Source organism: Loxodonta africana, chromosome 3 (assembly GCF_030014295.1).
Source record: "Loxodonta africana isolate mLoxAfr1 chromosome 3, mLoxAfr1.hap2, whole genome shotgun sequence".
Classification (NCBI taxonomy): domain Eukaryota; kingdom Metazoa; phylum Chordata; class Mammalia; order Proboscidea; family Elephantidae; genus Loxodonta; species Loxodonta africana.
The window spans coordinates 49,613,359-49,622,956 of record NC_087344.1 but is presented as its reverse complement, the minus strand read 5'-3'; the positions used below and the strand labels follow the sequence as shown (position 1 = coordinate 49,622,956).

Genomic DNA, 9,598 nt, shown 5'->3' with positions numbered 1-9,598 from the left:
GAAGCTCCCCCCTCACCACCCCAGGTCACCAGGTTGAAGTACCTTTTGCACAGGGTACATTTCTACTTGTTCTTTCCTGTAGATGGCCAGCGTCATGAGGGTAGGAACCAGGTCTAGTTTGGCTCATCATTATACTCCCAGCACCTAGAATTGCGCCTGATGCATTGTAAACCAAAAACCAAACCCACTGCTGTCAAGTTGGTTCCGATTCATGGCGGCCTCATGTGTTAGACAGTAGAATGCTCCAAACGGTCTTCTGGGCTGTCACCTTGAAGGAAGCAGATCGCCAGGATTTCCTTCCAAGGTGCTGCTGGGTGTGTTTGAACCATCAACCTTTCAGTTAGTAGTTGAGCACAAACCGTTTGTGCCACTAGGGGCCTGGCAAGTGATAACCAAAACCAAAAATCCAAAGCTGTTGCTGTCGAGTTGATTCCAATCCATAGCGACCCTAGAGGACAGAGTAGAACAGTCCCACAGGATTTGCAAGGAGTGACCAGTGGCTTTGAATTGTTGACCTTTGGTTAGCAACTGTATCACTGAAGCACTGTGCCACCAGGGCTTCTGGCACATAGTAGGCACTCATAAACACTTGTGGAAATAATCTTGATTCGTGAATAATTCCTACTTTCCCCCACTCCATCCCTCCCTCCTCTCATCTTTTTTCCCTCCTTCCTCCCTTCTTTCCTTTTTTCTTTCAGGAAAATTTTCCTGTCTGGGTGTTTGGGATACAAGATGAGTCTGATGAATTGGCCTTGGCCTTAACCATCAGGTGACCGAGCCTGCAGGAGGCCACCACTGCCTGATGGCAGAAGATTCCCCAGCTCATCTGCTTAAGTCTGAGAACGATGGAAATCTAAACACTGAAGAAGCCTCCAAGACGACTGATACACAGTCCTCATTCAGAACCTGACCTGTAGGATGCTTTCAAAAATAACCTTCTCTGGGGAAAGAGGCCCTGGATAAGTAAAGCATTACTGAAAAAGAAGAACAAAGTGGAAGGCCTCACTCTACTCGATTTTAGAACCTATTATACTGCCACAGTAGTCAAAACAGCCTTGTACTGGTTCAACAACAGATACATAGGCCAATGGAACAGAACTGAGAATCCAGACATAAATCCATCCACATACGAGCAGTTGATATTTGACGAAGGCCCCAATGCAGTTAAATGGGGGAAAAGACAGTCTTTTTAACAAATGGTGCTGGCATAACTGGACACCCATCTGCAAAAAAAATGAAACGAGACCCATGCCTCACACCATGCATGCACAAAAATGAACTCAAAATGGATCAAAGACCTAAAGATAAAATCTAAAACAATAAAGACCACGGAAGAAAAAATAGGGACAATGGTAGGAGCCCTAATACATGGCATAAACAGTATACAAAACATTATTAACAATGCAGAAGAAAAACTAGATAACTGGGAGCTCCTAAAAATCAAAAACCTATGCTCATCCAAAGACTTCACCAAAAGAGTAAAAAGATTACCTACAGGCTGGGAAAAAGTTTTTAGCTATGACATTTCCAATCAGCATCTGGTCTCTAAAATCTACATGATACTGCAAAAACTCAACTACAAAAAAACAAATAACCCAATTAAAAAATGGACAAAAGATATGAATAGGCACTTCACTAAAGAAGACATTCAGGAAGCTAACAGATACATGAGGAAATGCTCACAATCACTAGCCATTAGAGAAATGCAAATCAAAACTACAATGAGATTCCATCTCACTCCAACAAGGCTGGCATTAATCCAAAAAACACAAAATAATAAATGTTGGAGAGGCTGTGGAGAGATTGGAACACTTACATACTGCTGGTGGGAATCTCAAATGGTACAGCAACTTTGGAAATCGATTTGGCGCTTCCTTAAAAAGCTAGAAATAGAACTACCATACGATCCAGTAATCACACTCCTTGGAATATATCCTAGAGAAATAAGAGCCTTTACACGAACAGATATATGCACACCCATGTTCAATGTAGCACTGTTTACAATAGCAAAAAGATGGGAGCAAACAAGGTGCCCATTAGGGGATGAATGGATAAATAAATTATGGTATATTCATACAATGGAATACTATGGATCGATAAAGAACAGTGAGGAATCTGTGAAACATTTCATAACATGGAGGAATCTGGAAGGCATTATGCTGAGTGAAATTAGTCAGCTGCTCAAGGACAAATATTGTATAAGACCACTATTATAAGAACTCAAGAAATAGTTTAAACAGAGAAGAAAATATTCTTTGATGGTTATGAGATGGGGGAGGAAGGGAGGGTGGGAGAGGGGTATTCATTAATTATTGGATAAGAAATACTTTAGGTGAAGGGAAAGACAACACACAATACAGGCAAGGTCAGTACAACTGGACTAAACCAAAAGCAAAGAAGTTTCCTGAATAAACCAAAGGCTTCAAAAGCCAGTGTAGCAGGGGCAGGGGTTTGGGGACCATGGTTTCAGGGGACATCTAAGTCAATTGGCATAATAAAATCTATTAAGAAAACATTCTGCGTCTCACTTTGGCGAGTGGCATCTGGGGTCTTAAACACTAGCAAGCGGCCATCTAAGATGCATCAATTGGTTTCAACCCACCTGGATCAAAGGAGAATGAAGAACACCAAGGAAACAAGGTAATTATGAGCCCAAGAGACAGAAAGGGACACATAGCCAGAGACTACAACAGCCTGAGACCAGAAACACTAGATGGTGCCCAGCTACAACCGATGACTGGTAGGGAACACAAGAGAGGACTCCTGGGGGAGCAGGAGAGCAGTGGGATGCAGACCCCAGATTCTTGTAAAAAGACCAGACTTAATGGCCTGACTAAGACTAGAAGGACTCCAGTGGTCATGGCCCCCAGACCTTATGTTAGCCTAAGACAGGAACCATTCCCAAAGCCAACTCTTCAGACAGGGATCGGACTAGACTATGGGATGGAGAGGGATCCCGGTGAGGAGTGAGCTTCTTGGATCAGGTGGACATTTGAGACTATGTTGACATCTCCTGTCTGGAGGGGAGATGAGAGGGTAGAAAAGAGGGGGTTAGAAACTGGCGAAATGGACATGAAAAGAGAGAGTGGAGGGAGAGAGTGGGCTGTCTCATTAGGGGGAGAGTAATTGGGAGTGTGTAGCAAGGTGTATATGGGTTTTTGTGTGAGAGACTGACTTGATTTGTAAACTTTCACTTAAAGCACAATTAAAAAAAAAATCCTTCTCTGTATCTTTTAGAAGGCAGGCAGAGGGAAAAATAAATTTAAATTCGATATAAGAAAAATTTAAAATATCAGCCTTCTAGAGGGTGTCGTGGGTTTGGCAGATTCGGACTCTTGGTCCTATACTTTCTGTGGCACAAACACAGTCCTGAGAGTGGGGACTGGTGTCCAGACTGAGGCTCAGGGGCCAAGCACCATCCTCGGGCAATGGAGAAAGATTTGATGATGTTTGAAAGAGGGACTTAATTATACACCAGGAAAGGGGCTTCACACAGAACAGAAAGATCTTTCCCTAGAGGAGATTCAGAGAGAACTTTTTGCTCAATCTTCCATTAAAGAGAAATTTCAATTGCCCAGATCAGCCTGTTTCCGGAGCATTCCAGCTGATCAAGCTTGGCTCACTTCAGCCAAACCCAAACTGGCAGAGCTGGAAAATGAAAGGCGAAGGTTAGGCACGTTCTGAGCTGCCCCTGCAGGGTTCCTGTGGCAAGCTTCCTGAAGTACTTCACAATGGGTTCTGACTCCAAGGCTTAGGTTTCAACCTTACTCTTCTGGGTGGGCAGTGGCGTAAAGCCCATGACAACCCTGTAAGTGGTTAACGTTTGACTTTTACTTACAAGGTACTTCTTTTCACTGAGTCACTACCATGATTCCAGTCGAGTCGATTCTGATTCATGGTGAGTCCCTGGGTGATGTGCTTGGCTGCTCACCAAAAGGATGGTGGTTCAAGTCCACCCAGAAGTGCCTTGGAAGAAAGGCCTGGGGATCTACTTCTGAAAAATCTGCCACTGAAAACCCTATAGAGCACAGCTCTACTCTGACACACGTGGGTCGCCACTGTCATGATAAAAAGAATCTGTTGCCGTTGAGTCGATTCCAACTCACAGCAACCCTATAGGACAGAATAGAGCTGCCCCATAGAGTTTCCAAGGAGTGTCTGGTGGACTCGAACTGCCGACCCTTTGGTTAGCAGCCGTAGCTCTTAACTACTACACCACCAGGGTTTTCACTATCATGATAGTCACCACATTTTATCTGCTACAGGGATGGACAAACTTTTCCTGTAAAGGGCCAGATAACAAATGTTTAGCTTTGTGGGTGTAACTCTTCACTCTGCCATTGTAACATGAAAGCAGCCACAGACAATATATCAATGAATGTGCATGGCTGTGTTCTAATAAAACTTTACTTATGGATATTAAAATTATAATTTCTTATAATATGACACAGAATATTCTCCTTTTTTTTTTTTTCTAACTTTTTGAAAATGTAAAAACCATTCTTGGCTTGTGGGCTGTACAAGAACAGATGGTGGGCTGAATTTGGCCCGTGGGCTGTAGTTTGCTGACCTCTCTGTAAGAGGAATCTGGACGTGCCTTTAAAAAAGAAGGAAGGAAGGGTGTGTCTTAGTTATCTAGTGCTGCTGTAACAGAAATACCACAAGTGGATGGCTTCTACAAACAGAAATTTATTCTCTCACAGTCTAGGAGGCTCAAAGTTCGAATTCAGGGTGCCAGCTCCAGGACCAACATCATGATAAACGGAGAAAAGATTGAAGTTGTCAAGGATTCTGTTTTACTTGAATCCACAATCAACACCCATGAAAGCAACAGTCGAGAAATCAAAAGATGCACTGCATTGGGCAAATCTGCTGCAAAAGACCTCTTTAAAGATGTCACCTTGAAGACTAAGGTGTGCCTAACGCAAGTCATGGGGTTTTCAATTGCCTCATATGCATGCAAAAGCTAGACAATGAATAAGGAGGACTGAAGAAGAATCAATGCCTTTGAATTATTGTGTTGGCAAAGAATATTGAATATACCATGGACTGCCAGAATGAACAAGTCTGTCTTAGAAGTACAGTCAGACCTCTCCTTAGAATTAAGGAAAGCAAGACTATGTCTCACATACTCTGGACATGTTATCCGGAGGGACCAGTCCCTGGAGAAGGACATCATGCTTAGTAAAGTAAAAGGTCAGTGAAAAAGAGGAAGACCTTCAACAAGATGGATTGACACAATGGCCGCAACAATGGGCTCAAGCATAACAACAGTTGTGAAGACAGCGCAGGATTGGCTAGTATTTTGTTCTGTCGTACATAGAGTAGCTATGAGTTGAAACTGACTCAATGGCACCTAATAACAACAGGTCCAGGGGAAGGCTTTCTCTCTGCTGGCTCTGGGGGAACGTCCTTGTCATCAATCTTGCCCTGGTCTAGGAGCTTCTCAGCGCAGGAGCCCTGGGTCCAAAGGAAGCACTCTGCTCCTGGCGCTGCATTTTTGGTGGTAGGAGGTCCTCCTGTCTCTCTGCTGGCTTCTCTCTTTTATATCTCAAAAGAGATTGACTTAAGACACAACCTAATCTTGTAGAATTTAGTCCTGCCTTATTAACATAACTCCTCTAATTCTGCCTCATTAACATCACAGAGGTCGGATTTACAACACACAGGAAGATCACGTCAGATGACAAAATAGTGGACAATCACACAACACTGGGAATCACTGGACTGGCCAAGTTGGCAGATAATTTGGGGACACACAACTCAATCCACGACATGGTGGGAGGGAAGGAGGCAGGGAAGACAGATTTCTCCAAATTTCTAGCTATCCCTTAAGGGGGAATTCTGCCCTAGAAGACAATAAACTGTGTTTCACCAGACTGCTCAGTACGCTCAGGACAACCACCAGGCCTGGAAGCTGTTTGGGTTCCTCCCCAGTGCAAACCCTGAGACAAGGATTTGAGATTTGGTCCTGAGACCAAATGGGGAAGTAAGACAAGCAGGGTGTGTTAATGAGCGGGTTGCTGCTGTGACAACTGGGGGTCAAGCTGCTGGGGACCTTTCAGTGATTGTGTACAGTACACCTCACAACTGTCTCCGTGGAAGGGTGAGGAACCTGAGATATTCATCCACCAACTCCTGGCCTCACTGCAGAGGGTCATTTCTCTGGCACTTCCAGCCCAGCATGCTCTGTGGCCATAGAATGTCCTCAGGCAGAAGGACCCAGGAAACCCCTGACCTGGATGGGAACTGTCTGCAGTTGACCTCTGGGGTGGGCTGCGGTGATGGGGGCAGGGTGCAGACATCACCAGCTCTTGGGGGATTCTATACCAGGGAGGTGGCTTATCTTAAAAGATCTTTAAGGTTTGCTCCAGTCCTGAGAAAGAATTCTCACCTTCCACGTGGGAGACCAGGGTCCCATTCCCAGTAATGCATCCTCTGTCAGTGGAAGCTTGTGTACTGCTATGATGCTGAACAGGTTTCAGTGGAGCTTCTAGACTAAAACAGATTAGGAGGAAAGGCCTGGTGATCTGCTTATGAAAACCAGCCAGTGAAAACCCTGTGGACCACAGGGTCAATCTGCAAGCCATCTTGGGAACGGTGCAGAACCAGGCAGCGTTTCAGTCCACTGTGTATGGGGTAGCCATGAGTTGGGGGCCAACTCGATGACAACTAACAAAAACAACGATAGTCTAGTGGCTACACTGACTCCTGGAAACAGACCCCCATCCAATGCTGGTGAACTGCTTTCTACCTCAGTCCTGCACTGACTCCCCTAACCCTGCTCACTCTACACTCCCCAATCTGTTCCTTCTTTGCTCATTTTCCAGCTTTATTTTCTTAGGTCACACCCAGCCCCACCTCCCCCAGGGAGGCCTGGCTTCTCTCCACAGTGATCTGGGAACCCTCTCAGGCTCCCCTGCTGTATACCTCCTGGCTCCCAGGGCTCCATGCCTTGGATTGTGCCCAGTAAGCAGTATCTTTGTGAGACTCACCCATTCCCTGGGGACAAACCCAACACACTGAAATTGTCCATTTAAGTACTGTGAAAGGGCCTGACCCTGGGACTAATTCTTTATTCAGCACTTAAGTAATCAACCACCACTAAACAATGGCATATCTACTATCCTTTTAAAAAAAAGATTGACTATGCATCCAACCTTGTGCTAAATGCTCCCTGCTGTCATCTATAATTCTTGCAGCCATGGCGAGAGTGAGCACTTATATTCCCATTTAACAGATGGGCTTCTGCAGAGTCCAAGCTCAAGGAGGTAGTAAGTACCACTAGAGCTGGAGGCTTTGAACCCAGATCTATTTTCAAAGTCCAGGCTCTTTCTTTCTTAAATTCTTACATCATGTTTGACACATATATAATAATATATGTAATATGCAATTAAGTTACACACACACATACCCGTTGCCGTGAGTCAATTCCGACTCATAGCGACCCTAGGTTAGGAAGTGCAATTTGAAATAAACACCTGTGAACCAAAACACCCAGACCTTATCTGTTTGCCTCGCAGTTGTTCTATCCCTTTACCTCCTCCTGCAGAAATTACCGGGGAGCCTTGGTGGCACAGTGGTTAAGCATGCTGGGCTGCTAACCGAAATGTCAGAGGCTCTAACCCACCAGCCACTCTGTGGGAGAAAGATGTGGCGGTCTGCTTCTGGAAAGATCAACAGCCTTGGCTACCCTCTGGGGCAGTTCTCCTCTGTCTTATGGGGTGGCTATGAGTCGGAATCGACTCGACGACTATCAGTTTGGTTTTGCAGAGGTTACTGCTATGATTAAATTTTGGGCTTAACAATACATTCTTTTTTTTTTTTTTTAATTGTGCTTTAGGTGAAAGTTTACAGCTCAAGTTAATTTCTCACTCAAAAATTTACACATATATTTGTTTTGTGACATTGTTGTAATCCCCATAATGTGACAGCATGCTCCCCTTTCTACCCCGGGTTTCCTGTGTCCATTTGCCCAGTGCCTGTCCCATCCTGTTCTTTTAAAAATACTTTATTTAATCAATATGTATTTTTTGTCTTTATTGTGCTTTAGTTGAAAGTTTACAGAGCAAATTCATTTCTCATTGAACAATTAATACACAAATAGTTTTGTGACATTGGTTGCCAACCCCTCCATGTGTCAACACACTCCCCTTCTCTGCCCGAGTTTCCCTGTTCCCATTAGTCCAGTTTCCTGTCCCTTCCTGCCTTCTCATCTTAAAAATATGGAACGCTTCACAAACTTCCGTGTCATCCTTATACAGCGGCCATGCTAATCTTCTCTGTATCGTTCCAATCTTAGTATACGTGCTGTCAAAGCGGGCATTCAACATGTATTCTTAAAACATATTGTTTATTTCTACTTTTTAATGAGCTCTTCAAAAATGGTATCACAATATATGTCATTTTCTGCACCTTGTTTTTTTTTCTTTTTCATTCAACATGACATTTCTAAGATTCATCCATGTCATAGTGTGGGCTATAAACGAACCAAACCCATTGCCGCTGAGTCGATTCCAACTCATAGCAACCCTATAGGACATTGTAGAGTTGCCCTATAGGGTTTCCAAGGAGCGGCTAGTGAATTTGAACTGCTGACCTTTTGGTTTGCTTCCGAATGCTTAACCACTAGACTACTAGGGCTTGGTGCATCCATTTCCACTGCTTTATACTATGCTATTGAGTGAATATATTATAATTTCTAATTGTTCGCTTGCTTGTTTAATTTTGAAATTATAAATTACAGGGCCATTGTAGTATTATTTTTCAGAAATGTTTGCTTCCTCTTGCTGGAAGGGGGTTATACTGTCCTCCCCAGTGATGACAGGTTTGGCCATGCAACTTGCTCTGGTCAATGAAAGGTGACTAGATGTGTGTCACTGCTGAGCAGAGCTTTTAGAACTAGTGCATGATTTGCCTCGTTCTCTTTTTTTCCAGCAATATCCTAGATAAAGGCTGTTCCATCAGCCCAGGTCCTGGAGTGAAGATGACACAGAGCAGAGCCACCACTGGGTGCAATGGACATCTCTATCTGTGAGAAATAAACCCTTGTTGTTGTAAGCGACTGAGAGTCTGGGGTCATTTGTTACTGCAGCATAGCCAATCTCATTCTGACTGATACACCATGCTCTTTGCACCACACCACAGTGATTTCCAGCATAGTGGCCAGAGGGAGTGACCATTTTCCTGGGAAACTGACTTAATCAGCAGTGCATAAGGCCACATACAACAGGTTACAGCCAAACCAAACCTGTTGCAGTTGAGTTGAGTCTGATTCCTAATGACCCTGTGTGTTATACAGTAGAGCTGCTCCATGGGGTTTTCGTGGCTATAATCTTGATGAAAGCAGATCATCAGGGCTTTCCTCCGTGGTGCCAACCTTCAGGCTAGTAGTTGAGCATAAACCGTTTGGGCCTCTCAAGGAGCTTTTTGGCGAGTTAAATAGGGTCAAGATCACTCTTCCTGTGTGTGCATTGAAAGTGATTCACTCATTAACAACTAGAAAGTGCTTTGAAGATAATAAGCACTTGGGGGGCAGTTGGCACTTCCTATCTGACTTCTGGGGTCCCTCACCTCCTCTCTCCATCCCGCAGGCCTT

The 9,598-nt window shown here is 44.2% G+C and overlaps 1 non-coding gene across 1 annotated transcript; it reads right to left on the bottom strand.

Annotated features, from left to right (window-relative positions):
- Nucleotides 1-8,219: 8,219 nt before the first annotated feature.
- Nucleotides 8,220-8,326, bottom strand: LOC111751521 (U6 spliceosomal RNA). Its single transcript, XR_002786635.1, has one exon. It is a non-coding gene; the product is annotated as a U6 spliceosomal RNA (small nuclear RNA).
- Between the last annotated feature and the right edge of the window lie 1,272 nt (nucleotides 8,327-9,598).